Source organism: Leopardus geoffroyi, chromosome A1, assembly GCF_018350155.1.
Source record: "Leopardus geoffroyi isolate Oge1 chromosome A1, O.geoffroyi_Oge1_pat1.0, whole genome shotgun sequence".
NCBI classification, from domain to species: Eukaryota; Metazoa; Chordata; class Mammalia; order Carnivora; family Felidae; genus Leopardus; species Leopardus geoffroyi.
The window spans coordinates 118,287,835-118,307,359 of record NC_059326.1 but is presented as its reverse complement, the minus strand read 5'-3'; the positions used below and the strand labels follow the sequence as shown (position 1 = coordinate 118,307,359).

Sequence of the window (19,525 nt, the reverse complement as noted above, 5' to 3'; positions counted from 1 at the left end):
GTCTGTTTCTGTCTGTCCCTATCTATGCATATAGATAGTATGTGTGTAAAACAAAAATGGGATCATACAATACTTATAGGCTTTTAACTTACTTTTCCACTTGGCAATATATCATGGGCATTCTCCATTGCATTTTATATTCTTTTAAAATAGAATTCTTAACGGTGGCAGTGCATTCCCCTATAATTTATTTAATGAGCCCTATATTATTGCATATTCAGTTTGTGGTACCCATATTAATAATGCTGTCTTGAACTTCCTTCCAAAAAACCTTTACACATACCTATATTACTTATCAAAGAAAGAAGAGAATTATATATTGAAATACAAAAAGAGAAAGATACCTATCTTGGGGTTTTTTGGGGTAGGCCAACTAGCATATTTCTTGCATCTGTCCTTCAGAATTCAAGCAAAGGCGATGTCAGTTACCATACCCTCCGTTTTCCCAGTCTTGTCATTACTCACCTCTCAAGCATGTTTCTGGTGCAGTTGTGTCTCAATGCAGGTAGATTAAGAAAAATCCCAGGCGTGGCTACAGTGTGGGCCCTGACGTTACGCAGCCAGGCATAAGTTCCAATCCTACCCCTAACCAGATATGTGACTCTGGGTAAGTCCATTTTTCTGAGCCTTAGTTACTTGGTGTGTAAATGGCATATCCCCTGGAGGATACAACAAAGTAAACCAGGTAAAGCTCTCTGAAGTATGTGCCCAGCCTAGAAGGAATGCTCATAAAATGGTGATTACTATTATTATAAAGATAGAGGAAGAGTTTTCTCCGAAGTTCAGTGCTTTGGAAGACTCCCTCCCAACCTACACTGCAGGATCCCAGTAACATGAACTTAACTTAAAAAAAAAAAAAAAAAAAAAAAATCACTGAACATACCCTCTGGCTATATTACCCTTTTCCTCTTTGTAAGACTAAAGTGTTAAAAAGCAATTAACTTTTATCCCCCCTTCCTTGCCAAAAGCCAGGTTTGTTGGATTAGAGATATATTTAAATTACGTTGTTCACAGCTGCATTTAGCATTTAGCCAGCTGTGTTTTATAAATGTCTATCCTAAAATAAAAACAAAGCAGGCAAAAAAAAAAAAAAAGCAGAACTGTCTACATCGACCTTAAACTGCTCTCAGTGTTCTATAACAAAACACAAATTATCTAACTCCTAAAACACAGACCACAGAAAGAACTGACCTGAGTTGTATATTGTACACTGTTAACACAGACACACTGTTGGCACATAGTAGGTGCTCACTGAACCTTGTTGAATATATTTATTGAATACACGTTTTCCTTGCAGACAGCAAGTGGGTGAGAAATAAATCAGTATATTCACTTCATCTAAATACTGTCAGTGCCTATTTGGAGGGGCAAAAGAAGAGGGTAGAAGATTGAGTGAACAGATGCTTTTTGAGTCTGTAAATTGAGTGTTGGGAAACTTTACCCTCCTAATTCAAGGCCCGTGAGATACATTTATGATCCCGACGGGATTGTGTAGGGATTTCTCTAACCTGCAGTCAAGGAGAGCACATATGAATGATAAAGCACTTCTGATGGCCAGACCAAGTTTTTCCATTTTGTCTAACTATGGGAAACGCTCTGGAAAATATTAGTGTATGTGCAATAGTGTATCCTCAATATCAAAATGGCTCGAGAGATCATGGGGAACACGTATGATTCTAAGGCAACCCACCACTGGGCCAAGGCATTAATTATAGGGCAAACCCCTAAAGACAAATAACTATGAGGCACCCCACAATTTCCAAAGAAATAACTGGGAGTGCTGGAACTGCCAGCATCTACTGCTCTTAGGCATTTCTCTCTTCAGATGCTTGGCTGGTACTGGTTGACTGCCTTCACCCACAAGAGCTCATGCTGTGGGTGATTCAAAGATACAATGTGTTCTTTGCTTTCATACATAAGCTAGGGGAGGAGAGAGACAAGCCAACAACTCCATGGAAACTTAGAAAGAATGAAATGATTGCTAGGCAAAACACTGCATGGGTCCTTGAAGGGAGGAAAGACCTTATTTACTGGAGATATCACAGAACGCTGTGCAATGGAGAGGGAACATTTGATAGAGGCATTGAAGGATAAGAAGAGTTGTAATTAGCAGCAACTGGAAGGGAAGGGCATTCCAGGCTGGGGAACAGCATACACTAACCATGAAGGCCCGAGAATACTTGGTATGCAACAAGGAGAGGGATAGCCCCAGACCGATGAGATGGGGAAGGATAAAGTAGGAGGTGGGGCTTTTCAGACCAGATCTGGGGTCACTGAAATGCTTTGCAAAGGACTTTGGGCAACGGGAAGCAATGGAAGGTTTCTGATAACGGAAGCACTGGCACACGCAGGTCCTCTGTTAGAAGAAAGGCTTCAGAGGCGGCAGAAAAAGAGACTGGAACAACAAAGCTTGGAGGCAGGAGACCAATCCTGAAGCTCTGTCTTCCATTTTCCATCTGCTTAACCTCCGTAGTCATGCACAGTGTGGACCAGTGCCGGCCTCCCCCTTGGATGCCGTGATCCTGTACCTTTGGGCCTGCCTCCTGTGGCTTCTCTGAGAGAAGGGTCTTACATTGCAGATCTTGGAGACCGCGGGGCATCCCCCGCCTCTGTTCACTTCTCTCCTCAGGCTCCGGGTTATTCTCCCTTGAAGATCCCACCTCACTCCTCTCCTGCATCTGCCCCCAACTCTGGCCCCTCTGCAGAGCCCTACTGTCACTGTGGGCCCCACCCTCAGCTCCGTACCGATGGGCGACTCTTATTTCAGACGTAGCACACACCATAGGTAGCTAGCTCATGTCTGCTCTGCACAGTGGGATTCTCCTGGTTATATCCACTCTGTCGGTAAACAGCGCTCCATCCCTGTCTCCTTCCTGCACACTCTGAGGCATCATCTGATGATCCCTTTGCTAAGTTTTTTTATTTATTTTTTAAATTTACTTTGAGAGAGAGAGAGAGAGAGAGGCAGAGAAAGAATCCCAAGCAGATTTTGTGCTGCCAGCTCAGAGCCCCATACGGGGCTCGATTTAATGAACTGTGAGATCATGATCTGAGCCGAAACCAAGAGTCAGACGCTTAACCAACTGAGCCACCCAGATGCCCCACCTTGTTGCATCTTTATAACAAGCACGGGGGTGGGGGGTGGACACTATCCCTGGTCTCACTGTACAGGCTAACTTTCTGGATTTAAATCCAGGAATCCTGACCTGGGAGCCCATGCCTTTGACCATGACTCCACCTTTATTCCCTCACTGGGTTTTGTCAGGTCCCTTGTACGTAATGAAAGTCACTCCATATTAAGTGAACGGGGACAGTGACAACCAGGGCAGTGAACCTCAAGGTCACGTGACAAATCACAATGTCTGAGAGATGTCAAAGGCAGAGCAGTGAGTGACCACACCTCACATGTATTAACTAGGTTACAGAAGCGGGTTTCAAAGAGAAGCCGTTTTGACTGATGCGGGGGCAAAGGACTGGGTGACAGCTCGTGGCATCCTGATTGGTTTAATCTGATTTGATTCGGGAGGTGACCTGGCCCTCTTACGCAGCCCCGTAACACAGGTGCCCCGAGCAGAGCTCTCTCCTGTCACACAGTCACCTCGCCTCTGTGCCTGAGCCTGTGAGGAGATACTTAACAAGGGCAACGCCCTCTCCCCGACTCACTGGACTGGACCTGTCTGTTTCCTTAAGGAGAGAAGAGTAGAGCCCAGGCCCTCCCCTGAGGGCCTGCCCTGCTCAGTTCCAGACAGACCTGCCTTTGTGAGTAAGGGCAGGACCTCTGTGGCATCCTACTGCATGGGAGTGGGGCCAGAGGGGAGAGCCAGGATGGGAAGGTTGGGAAAGGGGAAGAGCTGCTTGCCCAGAGGGCTATGCACAGGCAGCCACCATGAGACCAGCCAGGGTGCCTCCTCCATCCTTTGTGGGCACAAACAGGGGAGTGTATGAACAGGCAAGAGCCAGCCCTGGAGGGCCGGGAGGAATGTGGCCCCAGGTTCCAAAGCCTGGATGTGCAAGGCACTTTGATCTTTCCTATCCCCCCGAAAGAAAACCTCTGCAGTGTGGATATGTGGCAAGGGAGAAAGCCCACTCCTTTCTATCTACTGCTCGGAGGGACTGCCAGGTGCCCAGCCTTTCTTTGCTTTCTTCCTTCGCCTGGCTTGAGTTTGGCTCATCTTGTTACAGTCTGGACATCTTTCTGATGCCACACTGTCTTCCATATGCTGGCTTAAATGCTGCATTTTGGGGATGGGGATATGTCTGACAATATACAGATGGGCAGATAGACAGATAAATAAATCATTGTGGGGAATCTCGTGTAGGAGGCCGCACTTTCTAGTCTCGATGGGACTAGATTCAGCGATGCCACACTACGGCTGCTTGTGTGAAACCTTACACCCCAACCCAGCCAGCACACTGCACTACGCCCTTAAGATTTCTAAGTGAGCAGAAACACGTTTTGAGAGGCTGGGACTTTTTTGACCTGCTCCTAAGACCATGAGAGCCATTCTGTTGTGTTGCAAATCCAGCAAAAAAGTCCTAATTCCACAGCTTCCCCCAGGAGCATCCACAGGGCCCCTGCTGCTGTTCCAGGTCTGATTCCATGATAACTGGACCTGGAGGGGAAACCAGTGGCTGTTCAAGATAAAGAACTTTCGGGGCGCCTTGGTGGCTCAGTCGGTTGAGCAGCCGACTTCGGCTCAGGTCATGATCTCGCGGTCCGTGAGTTCGAGCCCCGCGTCGGGCTCTGTGCTGACAGCTCAGAGCCTGGAGCCTGCTTCAGATTCTGTGTCTCCCTCTCTCTGACCCTCCCCCATTCATGCTTTGTCTCTCTCTGTCTCAAAAATAAATAAACATTAAAAAAAATTTAAAAAGATAAAGAACTTTCACTGGGGCGCCTGGGTGGCTCAGTCGGTTAAGTGTCCAACTCTTGATCATGGCTCAGGTCATGATCTCATGGTTCATGAGTTCGAGCCCCAAGTTAGGCTTGCTGCTGTCTGTATGCACAGAGCCTGCTTTTCAGATCCTCTGTCCCCCTCTCCACACCTCCCCTGCTCATACTGTCTTTCTCTCTCTCAAAAATAAACATTTTAGGGGCGCCTGGGTGGCGCAGTCGGTTAGGCGTCCGACTTCAGCCAGGTCACGATCTCGCGGTCTGTGAGTTCGAGCCCCGCATCAGGCTCTGGGCTGATGGCTCAGAGCCTGGAGCCTGTTTCCGATTCTGTGTCTCCCTCTCTCTCTGCCCCTCCCCCGTTCATGCTCTGTCTCTCTCTGTCCCAAAAATGAATAAACGTTGAAAAAAAAAAATTAAAAAAAAAAAATAAACATTTAAAAAAAACCCTATTATTAAGAAGAAAAAAAAAAAAGAATTTTCATCAAATGCCATCCTAGCATCACTCAGGTTACACTGGAATTTCCACTGGCAGAGCCGTACATAAAAGTCTGGGTATTCCTGCCCCTGGGATGGATGCGACGAGGCAGGCCAGTTATTAAAGGTACAGCAAGGCAGACTGCAGGAGCGGGTGTCCCCTCAGAAGAGAAAGGCTTGCCAGAGAGCCAATCTGGGGAAGAGTCATTAGTTCCGGCTTCTGTCCTCATGATGGGAGGAGAAATATCAGGGGTGAAGAAAGGAACTGGCAGAGACTCTCTGGGCAGCCTCCCCGGAGGAAAACCTGTTTATAGAGCTTGCAGAGGAAGTCTGGGCAATGTTTTCAGAACCATGGAGAACTTTGTTTGTTTCTTTTAAATTTTGTAAAGTTTATTTATTTATTTTTGAGAGAGAGAGAGAGCAGAAACTGGGGAGGGGCAGAGAGAGAGAGAGAGGGAGACACAGAATCCAAAGCAGGCTCCAGGCTCTGAGCTGCCAGTGCAGAGCCTGACACAGGGCTCAAACCCACGAACCACAAGAGCATGACCTGAGCTGAAGTCACATACTTAACCAACTGGGCCACCCAGGCCCAGGCCCATAGAGAATTGGATAGGAATAGAGAATTTGGATGGGAAACCCCAGGGAGATTGGAGATATGGGGAGGTTCTGGTGTGTGAGTTATTGATGTGATAAATGTAGACCTTGACTGATTTTGATAAGCCAGTCTCATTAGGGAGAGGTAAAAGGCACTTGTAGGCTACTGCCGGTTGAGGGACAGAAGCAGATAGCTGGGCGAAGTGAGCAAGTGTGCAAGACAAGACAGGAGGATGACAGGACAGAGAAGAGCCTCGTTGGGGAGCTCTTGGGTCATTAATTGCTTGAGAAACCCTAGCCAGGATCTGTGGTGGTCTTTTCCAAGGGAGATGACGGTGCCCTCTTTTCTAAGGGAAACAGTTCCTAAACAAATGTGTCCAGAGATGCCAAAGTCCTAAGGAGGGGAGTGCTGGAGAGACGGAAAGCTGGCTCAGGAAGAAGGATGGCAGTGGGGGAGATGGTTCAAGGTCTTAGGCTGCAGTCCTAGATACCCACCATCGCAGAACAGGAGGGCTGATTTGGGTTCTGAGATCCCTGCCCACCCAGAGTCCGAGCTGGCTGTTTTGTGGTGGGGCTCCCCAGGTATTTCAGGAATAATAATAGTAACACTTTTTAGAAAATGTGATCTTGTTATCTAAGTCAATGCTACCATTTAATTATTACTCTTTTCATCATCATTATTCAATGTATATACAACTGCAGTACTGTGCTACGCACTTTACAGAACTCTGTGCCATTTAATCCTCACATAAATCTAGGAGGGTGCGTAATATTGTTATCCCCCTTATAGAGGAGAGGACACCAAGGTTCAGAGAGGTGATGTCACATGACCCTGGTCTCACTGTGATTCGTAGCCAAGTCAAGACTAACCCTCAGTGGGGCTGACTCCAGGACCCAGGCTCCTGTCCCCCAGGGAAAAGGCTCAGCCAGCTAGAGTCAAGAATGAAACCTCTAGACATTGACGGAACCATGAATCTAGCACAGGTAGAATAACCACAAAACACCGCAACTGCCTTTTACTGGATGTCTACTTCTCTATCTCATCAAATTTAAGACACCGTAAATTGAATCATACACCATCATTTGACATACAACTGTGAAAAAAAATGCTGTACTTCCTGATTTTAGAGGTGGTAAAACACCCACAGAAAAGTGCCTCTGAGGTTTGGGAAGCATTCTAGGTGCCATACTGCTATGAGCTTTGCCTCTACTATCTCATTTCATCTCAGTAACAGTCCTTTCTTCTCACCCCTGCTTTTACAGATGAGGCACAGGGTTCAGTGTGGTGCAGCCAGTGTGCATGTTCAGTGACACAGAGCCAGGGAGCCACAGAGCCTGGGCAGCGTCCTGGGCCAAAGTCCCTGCCCTTGATCAGCAGGCAAGATGGCCTCTGAAGGAGATGGGCTATCTTTGTCATCTGGTCCTCCTGGTGGGTGGACAGCTGGGCAAATCAAAAACACAATGGAGGCGACTGACCTCAAGAATAAAGAAAACCTCACCTCGTTCATCTGTGCCTGGGTTCACTCTAATTCTCAAGCTTCCCTGAACTCCGGGAGTGTGTCTTCTAGTTGTAAAGTCAGTTGTAAACTTACAACTTCTAGTTGTAAAGCCAACCCCTTTAGGAAGATCCTCCAAGATCTTTATTTTCTAGCTCATAAGCCTCCTGGGTCTCGGTTCTATCTCTGACCCATCTTTCCTTCTCCCCAAGCTCTAGTTAGCAATTTGCGCTGGATTCTGTGGCGTCATCCTTGACCCTGAACTTTATTCTGCCCACATCTTCCTTGTCTCCTCCCTTCTCTTGAAGTGTCTAAACTCTCTGACCCTGCCTTGCCTTGTGCAAGAGCGATGTTCATGTCTCAGTCAGTTCCTAGCCCTGTTTCACATCTCCTTCTCATTACAGGTTTTCTAGAAACCCTGTGTATTAAAATGAAAACATGGGGGTCGGGGCGCCTGGGTGGCTCAGTCGGTTGGGTGGCCGACTACAGCTTAGGTCATGATGTCACAGTCTGTGAGTTCAAGCCCCGCCTCCGGCTCTGTGCTGACCACTCAGAGCCTGGAGCCTGCTTCCGATTCTGTCTCCCTCTCTCTCTGCCCCTTCCCTGCTTGCTCTCTGTCTTTCTCTCTCTCTCAAAAATAATAAACATTAAAAATTTTTTAAAAAGAAAAGAAAAAAGAAAACATGGGGCAAGAGAGAGGTGGAATGAGGAGGTTGTATGTGTAGGAAAAGTCAACTAGATGAGTTTTCTTGCTTTAATTTTTGACCCCAAGACCTCCATCACCCACCGTGGGCTGCGTATCTACAAGCCCGCCTCTCGGGTTCCCAACTGTGTCATCATTGTATATCTTCTCGCCCTCTATCTTGACCCCTTGGTTATCCTTCCCATAATTTTCCATTGTGAAGAAGGCTGTTGTACGGTAATGAAATCTTCCCCATCCCTTTGAAACACCCTTGTTCCCTCCCTCCCAGCCACTGAGTCACTCTTTCCCTTCATATCTCTTCTCAAGACTTCCCGACACTGGACATGAAGGATGGTACTTGGCGCTTTCCCCTTTCTCGATACTACCCTCCACCTCAACAAGAACTTAAAATCACAGCTTGGAATTGCTCCTTGGAACCAGCAAATGCACTGGAAAATGCCGTTTTCTTTTTGTCTCGCGTGACCTTCTTCTCACTCACCCCCAATCCTTTAGATTCTGTCTTCTTTTTCTTTGCATGACTGTCTCAGCTCAGCCTAAATGCCCACAAAGCCCCAGTAAGGGCAACTTTAACAAAATCCCCACTTTCTGTGTATGTAAACCTTCAGTGAATGGTAGATATTACTTGTTTTCAGATTTGATCAAAGTGCTAGACCTGCTCAGGACAGGTTTCCTTTGCTGTAAGCTCCCCCAGGGCAGAGACATGTGTGTTTCATTCATTCACTCCATACACCGTGAGGCTGCAGTAGACATGTCCTGAATGAATGATGCCTATAGCAGTCATCTCATGCCTAGCTGGGATTTTGTGTCCATTTGGTATGTGAGTTCCATGACATGGAACAGGTTAAACATGGTGGATATAACAACCAACAAAACAAAAGTTCCTGCTCTCTTGGAACTTACTTTCTAATGGGAAGTAACAGTTTAAAAATCATTAAATAGGGGCACCTGGGTGGCTCAGTCACTTGAGGGTCTGACCCTTGACTATAGCTCAGGTCATTATCTCATGGTTGTGGACTTGAGCCCCGAGTTGGGCTCCATGCTGAGCGTGGAGCCTGCTTAAGATTCTTTCTCTCTCTCTCCCTCTCTCTCTCTCTTTGCCTCTCCCTCTCCTTCTCCTACTCTCCCTCTGCCCCTCTCTCCTGCTTGTGCTCTCTCTCTCTTTCCCAAAAACAAATCAACCTAAGAAATAAATAAAAATCATTAAATAGATGTCTAGCTACCTAACACTGGATCTAAAAAGTGTGTTAGAAAAAGTCCTAAAATAACTGGAAGTTGTATTCATATTTGTCCTAGGAGAGCTAAGGAACTGGAAAAGACATTCAGTTAGAGAGATGAGAACATCTTTTAACAGCTTTCTTGAGATATAATTTACATACCACACAATTTACTCACTTCAAGTGTTCGATGCAATGGCTTTCACTATATTCACAGAGTTGTGCAACTATTGCCATTAAATAATTTCAGGACACTCACCACACTAAAAATAACCCATTCCTATGAAGCAATCACTCGCCATTCTACCCCCTCCCAGCCCCTGGCAACCACCAATCTACTTTCTGCCTGTATGGATTTGCCTACTCTGGACACTTCATACAAATGAATCACACAAAATATAGTACTGCGTGGCAGCTTCTTTCACACAGCATAACGTCTTCAAGGTTCACTCATGTCATAGCACGTTATCAGTACTTCCTTCCTTTTTACAGCCCCCTAATATTCCATTGTATGGACATACCACATGTTGTTTCTCTATTCATCATTTGAAGGCCATTTGTGTTGTTTCTACCTTTTGGCTTTATGAATAATGCTGCTATGAACATTAGTGTACATGTTTCTGTATGAACGTATGTTTCATTTCTCTTGGGTATATCCCTAGGAGTGGGATTGTACTTTCATATGGTAACCCTATGGGTGACCACTCGAGGAACTGTCAAACTGGTTTCCAAAGTGGCTATACCAATTTTACATTTCCATCAGCAATGGAAGAGGGCTCCGATTCCCCCACATCTTTGCCAACATTTGTTATTAACCATCTTTTGATTGCAGTCGTTCTAGTAGATGTGAAATAGTATCACATTGTAGTTTTAATCCACATTTCCCTCATGGCTAATGATGTTGAGCATCTTTTCACATGAGGAGAATACAGTTGACACTTGAACATGGGCTGACCTCCCATGCAGTTGAAAATCCATGTATAACTTTTGATTCCCCCAAAACTTAACTACTAATAGCATACTGTGGACTGGGAGCCTGAATGATAATGTAAAGAGTCAATGTACATTTTGCATGTTATCTACTGTATTCTTACAATTAACTAAGCTAGAGAAAAGAATATGCCAATAAGATCATAAGGAAGAGAAAACATATGTGGAAAAACCCACATATAAGTGGACCTGCACAGTTTAACCCCATGTCGTTCAAAGAGTTCAAGTGTATTTACATTACGTCCGTGAGGCAGCTACTGACCTGGTTCTCGGCGCAGTGCCTACATGTCAGGTGCTCAATCATGGTTGTTGAATGAACACATGCATGAATGAAACAAAGGAAAATGCCTTGAAGGACAATGATTCCTTTAGCTATGGTAGGCCTGGGAGAGGCATGGCTGCCTGAGGAAGAAAATAAGGCAAATATGAAGCTATGTATCTTGATCCCTCCCACCCCATCCTGCTGCCTTTAAACCATGCTCCACTTGGAGTCTCCTTGCCCAGGGCCTGGGTCAGGGGGCCTGTCACACAGTGCCAGAGAAGGAAAAAGGAACAGAGAATAAAGAGGACAGTCAGCTCAGCTGCCAAGATTTGTGAAGAGAAGACTTGCAAAATTGCTTGAGCTCCCATTTAACACAGCAAGGCCTAGGCCTGGTGGACAGATCGTGGTGTTCCTACCACTGTGTAGGGGATGCCGTCTGCCACGGGAGCATCCGAAGATGGAGGTGGAAAAGAAGGTGTGTATGTGTGCGTGTGGGGGAGTGCGGGGTGGAGGTGGCTTGCCCGTGGAAACATCCCGATGAGCCGAGTGCAGGATGGCTGGCCCTGTAACATGGGGAGGGCTGGAGGGTTGAGAGTATGGGTGAGTATGATCCAGGGGCAAGTGGGCGTAGTTCATACTCTGTATCTCCTGTGATTCCTGCATAATGCAGATGCTGAGATGACAGCCAGAGGCCACTGTGGGGTGACCCTGCTGTGGGGCCAGGGGGAGACTTCCTGGCTGGGGAAACAAGGAGCCCATGGCCAACAGGAGCTGGTCAGCCAAGGAGCCTCCCTGAATTCTGACTGCAACAAGAGAGACCAGGACCTCAACTTGAGCCGTAAAGGCGGTGAGTAGGCAGTGATAGGGCAGGCAAAGGGTTCCACGCTGAGACCATGGGCCCCAGAGGCCTATGAATGAGTATCTCAGCTCTTCCAGTGAGAGACTCAGGGACCTCCACTCCTCTTACTGCTAGATGATACTTCCAAAAGCAGCGGGAGGGCGGCCAAAGGGGAGGGAATCTCAGGGGCAGAGTAGTGCCTAACAGGACTGCTTAAAATCTTTTTTTTTAAAGATTATGTATTTATTTTGAGAGAGAGAGAGCATGAGCAGGGGAGGGGCAGAGAGAGAGGGAGAGAGAGAATCCCAAGCAGGCTCCAGGCTGTCAGCGCAGAGTCCGACGTGGGGCTTGACCTCAAGAACCATGAGATCATGACCTGAGTTGGCATCAACAATTGGATGCTCAACTGACCGAGCCACCTAGGTGCCCCAGGACTGTTTAAATTCTTATACTGGACAAGACTGAACTGTTTTTCAGCCACCTAAGAGCTGAGGTCTTGTGAGGAAGCCCAGATTACAGGCAAATGGAGAGAAACTACAGCCATACTGTGTGACCTGCCACCTGGACCTGTTTATGGCCACTTAGCACAGCCTTGAACCAGGCTAACGTACGGCAGTGGGAGCAGGGAGATGTTCAGAATGTGAATGAAGCCTGTTGTGCGTTGTGTCTGTGGCCACTTCTGTGGGCCTGCTATGGAGCCAGGGAGCGTATGAGCAAGAGAATTTCTTTTCTTCAACCAGAAGAATAGCTTGAAGTGCATGTCCTTTGTTGTCTTTGGCTAGGATTCTCTTAGAAGCTTTTGGAGGCATTTGGATGGGCTGAGCTAAAGAAACATCAGTCCTGTAACAGCGGCACCTCCCAGTTTTTGAGTCCTAACTTTGTTTCAGGTGCTCTGCTCTTATACATGTCATTGAATCCTCCCAGCCACCCTCTGAGAGTAGGTACTGTTATTAGTCATATTTTACAGGTAAAGACATTGAGGGCTTGGTGAGGTTTCCCAGAATCTACTGTGGGGAGTGGCTGGACCAGTATTTGAACACAGGGATCTAGCTGCATAGGCTGGACATTTAAGCACTGTGTATACTGCCTCTCGTTTTCCTACCTTAAAAAACTCCCTTAGAATTGAAACAAGATCTGGTTAAGAGCTGTTTATTGAAGAAAAAATGTAAAATGTTATTGTTTTCTTAATTTCTAAGGAAAAAATGTTTGCCAAGAATATAGTGAATAATATTACATTAACTTTATATGGTGACAGATGGTAATTAGACTTATTGTGGTGAGCCTTTTGTAACACATGTAATTGTTGAATCACTACGTTGTATGCCTAAAACTAATATATTATTGCATGTCAACTATACTTCAATTCAAAAAAGACTTGCCCATTTCACAATAATAAGGATGAATAGATAGAAAAACTGACATGTAACTAAAGTGGTAGAGAACCTGAGTGAGAATTCTTTTTAGTCACTCTTCTCTAGCACAAACCAACTCCTGCGAAGTCAAAGCCTCAGCTTTGTTGGTTATAAAATTATCCCCCAAAGACAATAGACTCAGTTCAGCTTAAAGCATGTGTGTTTTTACTCACCCATCTATCCATCCATCCATCCACCTATCTATCCATCATCTACCCACCCATCCACCCACCCCCCACCCATGTATCTGTCCATCCATTTACCCATCCATTCACCCACCCACTCACCTATCCCTCCAGTTACCCATCCATCCATCCATCCATCCATCCAGTTTTTCATCTCACAGTTATTGAGCCTACTACATGCCAGGCACTGGGGACCCAAATGAACAACTGGGGACCCAGTTTGAACTGTTCTCATTGACAAGATCACAGTTAGGGCAGAAGCACCCCCAAGGACAATGTATACAAGTACTAGATGATGGTTCAGCCTACGTGGAGTGCAGAGTAGACAGGAAAAGGGAGTGAAGAGAGGCCAGAATGAGAAGGAGGGATTTTGTTTAGAATCTTTTCTCCCTTCAGGTTTCAGGTTAAATGTCATCTCCTCAAGGAGTCTTGCCTGACCATTTATTCTAAAGTTGGATTTACTCTTTATTCTCTTAGTTCCTTGGTATTGAATTTTTCCTTGTCCTTTAATGTGTGTGGTGCATGTTGAGGGTGGGGAGTCTATAAGGACTCAGTTACAATGTGGTCCCATAAGGGCAGGGACCACGACTTGTTTTCACAAAAGTATCTTCAAGGCCTGACAAATCATGGGTGCTCAGTTTGTTGCCTGAATGAATAAAGGCTGAAACCAGATCATAAAGAGCCTTGAATGCCAAGCTAAGAAGTTTGAACTTTGGCCTGTAGGCAGTGAAGAATCATGAAGCACATTTGAGGAAGTGTGAGGCCCAATCAGACTTGTGGTTTGAAAGGACAAGGCTGGAGGTGTCGTGCATGAGTTAAGAGGAATAAGCTACAGAGGGAAAAATTAGAAGCAATTGCCTTGGATAAGGGGTCAAGATTTTGCTGGCCTGACTCAAGACAATGATGGTAGGGAAGGAAAGGAAGGACAACGTAAGGAATAGTTAGGTCAAATCATTAGGAGAGGCCTGTGGGTAGTGAGGGAAAGGGAGTATGACTAAGGTCTGTGGTTTGGGTTACTTTATAACCACTGTACTGTCATTAATTAAGGCAGAGGCAATTTGGGATTTTGGAGACATGAGTGGAACCTGAGGAAGACAGGATACTCAGGGAGACAAGGAGAGCATATATACCAATGACGGACCCCTGAGGAATGCTGGACTTCAAGAGATGGCTAACAGAGAGGAAGCCAGGACAGGATGCTGAACAAGGGCAGCTAAAGAGAAAGAAGAAGATCTAGAAGCTGGTGCTGTTGTTGAAACTAGATAGAGGAAAAGAGTCTAAAATGGAATGAAAAGCTCTCCTGCCCGCAGGGCCAGGAGATTCCACAAGACAGAGCAGTGGAGACCCTGGGTCAGGCTGACACTTAATTCTAGCCACGTGGGAAGGTGGGTGTAGTGGGCCAGATCTTCTGGTGGTTGAAGAGAAGACAGAGAGCAGGAATTCTAAGTGAAACTTCCCAACTAGTAAGCATCAAATCGATTAAGAATAAACACAACCAAATATGTGGCTCTAGCAACCTATATAGCCTTAGGCCACATCTGGCTAATGGGTCACAAGTGTGCTACCCTGGTGTTGGAGGAGATCACAGGCACTTTGGATAGAAGAGTGAGGTGGAAGGAGGACTCCAGAGGACCAGGGAGGACTGTGAGGTGTTGGGGCTCTGGCATCCTTTGGGATGCCTGGGCCTGCAGGAAGCAACAGGACTCAGGGCAGAAGTGGGCGGGGGGGGGGCATGGGAAGCATTCTCCAGGAGGATGGATTTAGCGAGTTTGGGAGCTGTAGGAAAGGACTGAGTGGATAGCATTTTTGCCCTCTTTTCAGAGGGTTTTAAAGATGTTATTGGTTTTTCCTTTAAGTTAGAAAAATACCTGCAAAAGCAAAATAAAACGTGAGTTCCTCCTTACCCACCCCATCCCATTTTCTAGAGCTCATCAGGATTTCAGGTTTCTAGCTCTGTATCTACAGATACACACATAATTTTAAAATTCAGGGGCACCTGGGTAGCCCTTGGGGTTTGGTCACTTAAGCGTCCCTCTCTTGGTTTTGGCTCAGGTCATGATCTCACGGTTCGTGAGATTGAGCCCTGAGTCGAGCTCTGTGCTGATGGTGCAAAACCTGCTTGGGATTCTCTCTCCCCCTCTCTCTGTCCCTTCTCTGCTCACGCTCTGTCCCTCTTTATCTCTCTCAGAATAAAAAAAAAAAAACATTTAAAAATCAATTATAGAATAATTCCACATATATTGTTCTAGGGCTTCCTTTCCCCCCCACTCATCTATGGACATTTATGTCTAGCTCTCTTTTTTATGGCCGCCTGGTATTTGCTTGGCTGTATAATTTATCATTCCATTACTGGGGCACATGCTTTCCAAATTCCTGCTATTGACCACGCTGCTGTGAACCTCACGCATTGGCCTCTGGGTACTGGTGTGAGTCCTGCCATAGGACAAATTCTTAATATCGAATTTGCCAGCCACAGAGCCTGCACGTGGTATGCCGTCTCCTCCAAGTACTTGTTGAAACTGTCTGCTCTTCCCTCAGGGCCTGGGAATAAAAACTGTAGGGAAGAAACTGTATTTCCAAAGAAGTTGGTAAATGGAAACAAGGCTTTAAAGTATCTTTTAGGCTTTAAAGCTGACAAAGATACAGCTTCCTTGTTAATCAGGATGCTGTGGGTAAGTACCACACTCACACAGATCGGTACCTTTCATTCATTCACTTGATAAATATGTAACACTGACACGTAACCCTCAGAAACATCAAGTAAGTCCACCCTGCTTGATTTGACCATCCATTTTCTACGTGTAGGGTCGATATTCGAAGAATACACCAATTCCTGAGGGACCATTTAAACATAGTGAAAGAGTCCATGGTGTGGGAAATTTGTTCACAGATTTTCGGGAGACCAAAGGTTGAAGGCCATTAAAAAGATTTTTTTAAACATGATGATCCTCTTGGGGTTTGGTATTCAATCTGTGAAATCCTCAGTTTAGTAATACTTTCAGAAGATGATTCGTTGGCACAGGGGATGAAAACTCTCTCTCTTATGCCTACAAGACAACACAAAAACGTAGAAAAAAGGAAAGACAAGTATAACCAGTCTCTTCTAGAGATTTGCGATTTTACCACAGCCGTTGGCACACTTAGTTCAGAGCGCCCTCTTCTGGACCTAGGGTTCCATGGCACCATCTGGGGCCCAGCCCACCAAGGGCAGTCAGATTTTCAATCTGATTTTCAGTTTGGAAACCTGCTCTAATCTCCATTTCTAACTTCACCGTATCTTTCTCCTACCTCAGCCACTGGAACCCCAAGATGTTCGCTTTCAATATTTGTGCTATATTTTCAGGTTACATAGGATTCTGTCTCCTCTTTAAAAATGACTCTTTGATTGCTATTTAAAAAAACAAAAACAAAAACACCCTCCTTTGATCTGATTTGCGCCAGTGGGATTCCACTTAACTTGTTAACTCTCAGGAATACATTCAAAATTTTGGATGAGTGGGAACTAAGTCTAGAAGCTAAAGGAGAATGGCAAATAGTTCTATGTGCCATTACCCAAAATGTTGGAGCAAACTATGTTTAAAATGAAGGCTTTCTGTCCCACTCTGGAAAACTGTCAGAACCTTAAGTTAGCCTCACTCAGTAAATTCCAGAATTAGTTTAACACATATTTGCAAAGCAAAGTTTACGTATCTGCCAGGGAGCCTGCTAGGAGCAGGTTCACAGTGGGGGACAACGGAGGGTAGTGTCCCTTTAATTCATCCTGTGTGATAACTAGTCGGCGTTTTTATTGCAAAATGCTTGGCAGTCCACGAGCCAACGTCATAATGGGTCACTGGAGCCTCACTGTTCTTCACGTTACTGTTAATCTATCATGTGCTACTACTATTAAATTCAACTAGGTTAATCCTCTTACTCAGAAAAGGTTTCTAACATCTTAAAAGGGGCTATTCAGCCCTCGGAAGAACAGGCTCATGATCTGTTACGATAGGAAGGAGGAGGCAGGATGAAAGCAGCTTTTCCAAATAGCTGCGTGTTTTCCTTGGAGCTGGGGTGGGTAGGGCTGAGGCTGGGCCCCGCTTGGATGTGGGAGCCTGCGGTTACCTGGCACTTATCTTCATAAAACTCTGCTGGGTGAGCACCAGGCCTGTAACCCACAGACTGCCCCTCGCCCTCCTCATCCCCCGGACAGAAGAGAAGCCCTGTTCTCTCAGGTATGGAAACCCTAGGACCCATTTGCCAGACCAAAGGACATCAGCGCCTGGAAAGGGCCAGCCCCAAAGACGGGGGTGCTTCCAATGCAACCAGACCACAACATTTACAGAGTCAAAGTCAGCAATGACAGCAGTGGGGAAGAAGCCAGGCGAGGTCCCCCAAGAGAGATAAGGAAATGACGCAAGGCCGAGGGCCGTAAGGAGCCAAATCCCAGCACAGCTTCCAGTGAGAGTCCACTAGTTATTTCCGCTCCAACTTTTTCTAAACTTCGGATGAACCTCTGAGAGGCAGATGTGCTTTCTTCCTCACCTCTCTTGGCTTTAGGACTGTAATACGATGCTTCTTTGGGAGAGTCATGGCTCCCTCTATGCCACAATCCAAATTATAAGGGAACTTGGTTTTTTTAAAAAGCTAACCCTCTCTCTAACATCGCTCCAGATTTCCAAGAGTGGGGGGTGGATTCAGAATGACGGTATTTTGTGGGCTCTGAGTTCTGAGTTTTCAGGCGCCCTTTCTCCACTTACACCGTTCCATTAAATCCCGTCCATTCAATTCAACTCACCAAATATTTACTGAGCTGAGCACCGTGTTAGAAAAAGACCTGGACGCTGCCCTCAGGAAATTCACAGACCAAGGGATGAGAAAAATGAATCAATAAATCGTTTCGGTCCGGCGTGGGAAGCGTTGTGGTGGAATTATGTACAAGGCAGCACTTTCAAGCCCCTGCTCTCGGGGACTAAGGGTCCGGAGAGGGAGCCAGATGTTAACCAGAAAATTGCACAAGTAAAAGTAGGATTTCAGTCCAGACCAGTACCCTTGAGCAGAGGCAGGCAGGGCTATCTGAACTTTAATGGAGCATCTTGCTGGCGGGGGGCGGGGGGAGGCAGTAGGGCATCCTTGAAGAATTTGCAGTTGGAATCTGAAAGATGGGTCAGGGAGGATTCGGCGCACAGTGGAGGAGAAAGTGGCCCAGGCAAGGGGAAGAGCGTGTGCAAAGGAACTGTGGTGGGAGAACATGGTGATCCAAGGGACCAGACCAAAGCTGGTATGGCTAGAGCCCAGGGCTGGAAGGGGCGTGTGGGGTGGCTGGGCCAGAGAGGTCAGCCACGGCCCTGGCTTCTGTCTGCCCATGTCCTCATCTGTATCATGGGGTCAGAGCAGCACTTATATGTCAGAGGAAGAAGCGAATCCCATTTAGCACCTGGAGGAGTATGCTCTAAACAGCAGCTGTTCTTTCTGTTGTCTTCTCATCCTCATCATCGCACCAGGATGAGCCTGTGGATGAGGACCCTGCTGGCCCCAACCGGGCATTTCTTTTTAACGCTACGCACCGCCTATGTGGCCCCAGCTCCACAGAGATCTCAGAGGCCACAGAAATTAGCATAAATCCTATAAGGGTAACAACTGCAGGCTCTCTGGAGACATTCTGAATGAACGACCGGCTGGGCTGCTGACCGCAGGGCTTAAAAACAACCATCAGCAGTTTATCCTCAAATACCCAGAAAAAACCGAGACAGAGGAAGGAGGACAGTGCCTCCTGAGAGAAAGCTGTCTATAAATGGAAAATTACACTGAGAGCAAACAAATCTTATTTGATGTGGACCCATTTTTGACTCTGTCTGGAAATCCAGGGCAGAAGGAAGTGGAGGGGACAGGGAGTGAGCAGGTGTGCCCCAGCAGAGGGTGCCGGGGGCCAGTGGGTACTGTGACCAGGAGGATGAGGAAGAGCTGGAGCCGGCTGCCAAGGCACCCACACCTCAGGCCAGACACCGGTCAGACCCAGACGTTCCCGGGCTGCCTCTGTGCCGTGACGCACGCCCGGAGCTGCAAATGTTGGCCAGGCTGCGGTGGGGAGAGGGGAGGTGGGGGCGGGGTGGGGCAGAAAACACGGGAGAAGCTTCAGGGGTGGATGATGAGCAGAGCTGAGTCTCCTGGGCTCTTCTGTTTCCTAAAATGGGTTGTTGTAGCATTGGATGGGATAACCTATCTGTAAGTGCTCAGGAGATGATACCTTAAAAAAACCCACCAGTACTCTCTTCAGAGCAACTCAGAGCCTCCATTAACCCTGGTTTTTAATTCTGGTTCCAGGCTTGTGAGGCATGAGGAAGTTTCTGACCGCTCCCCGCCCCCCAGCAGTGCCTCATATTTCCCTTTAGAAAAGAATCGTGACCTTCCAATTTAAATGGCTCTGCTGCAAAAATTGTAACAATAATAAGTTTGGTGACACGTTTTTCTCTATGTGCCAAACACTGGC

The 19,525-nt window shown here is 46.6% G+C and overlaps 1 protein-coding gene and 1 long non-coding RNA gene across 10 annotated transcripts in view; one reads left to right on the top strand and one right to left on the bottom strand.

The window, feature by feature from the left end:
* The window catches only part of LOC123605402, a 342,862-nt gene that overhangs the window by 13,819 nt on the left and 309,518 nt on the right, over positions 1-19,525 (bottom strand). Inside the window, exon 7 of one of the 4 annotated variants that reach the window (XR_006715749.1) lies at positions 15,463-16,106. The exons of the other annotated variants lie outside the window; for them this stretch is intronic. This is a non-coding gene — a long non-coding RNA (uncharacterized LOC123605402). Of the gene's footprint in view, positions 1-15,462; positions 16,107-19,525 lie in introns of those variants that run through there. 4 annotated transcript variants of the gene reach the window in all.
* FGF1 (fibroblast growth factor 1) overlaps positions 1-19,525 on the top strand; it is a 106,008-nt gene that overhangs the window by 24,490 nt on the left and 61,993 nt on the right. The window contains exon 1 of one of the 6 annotated variants that reach the window (XM_045492211.1): positions 11,075-11,099. The exons of the other annotated variants lie outside the window; for them this stretch is intronic. The gene's annotated coding sequence lies outside the window, so the exon portion shown is untranslated. Of the gene's footprint in view, positions 1-11,074; positions 11,100-19,525 lie in introns of those variants that run through there. 6 annotated transcript variants of the gene reach the window in all.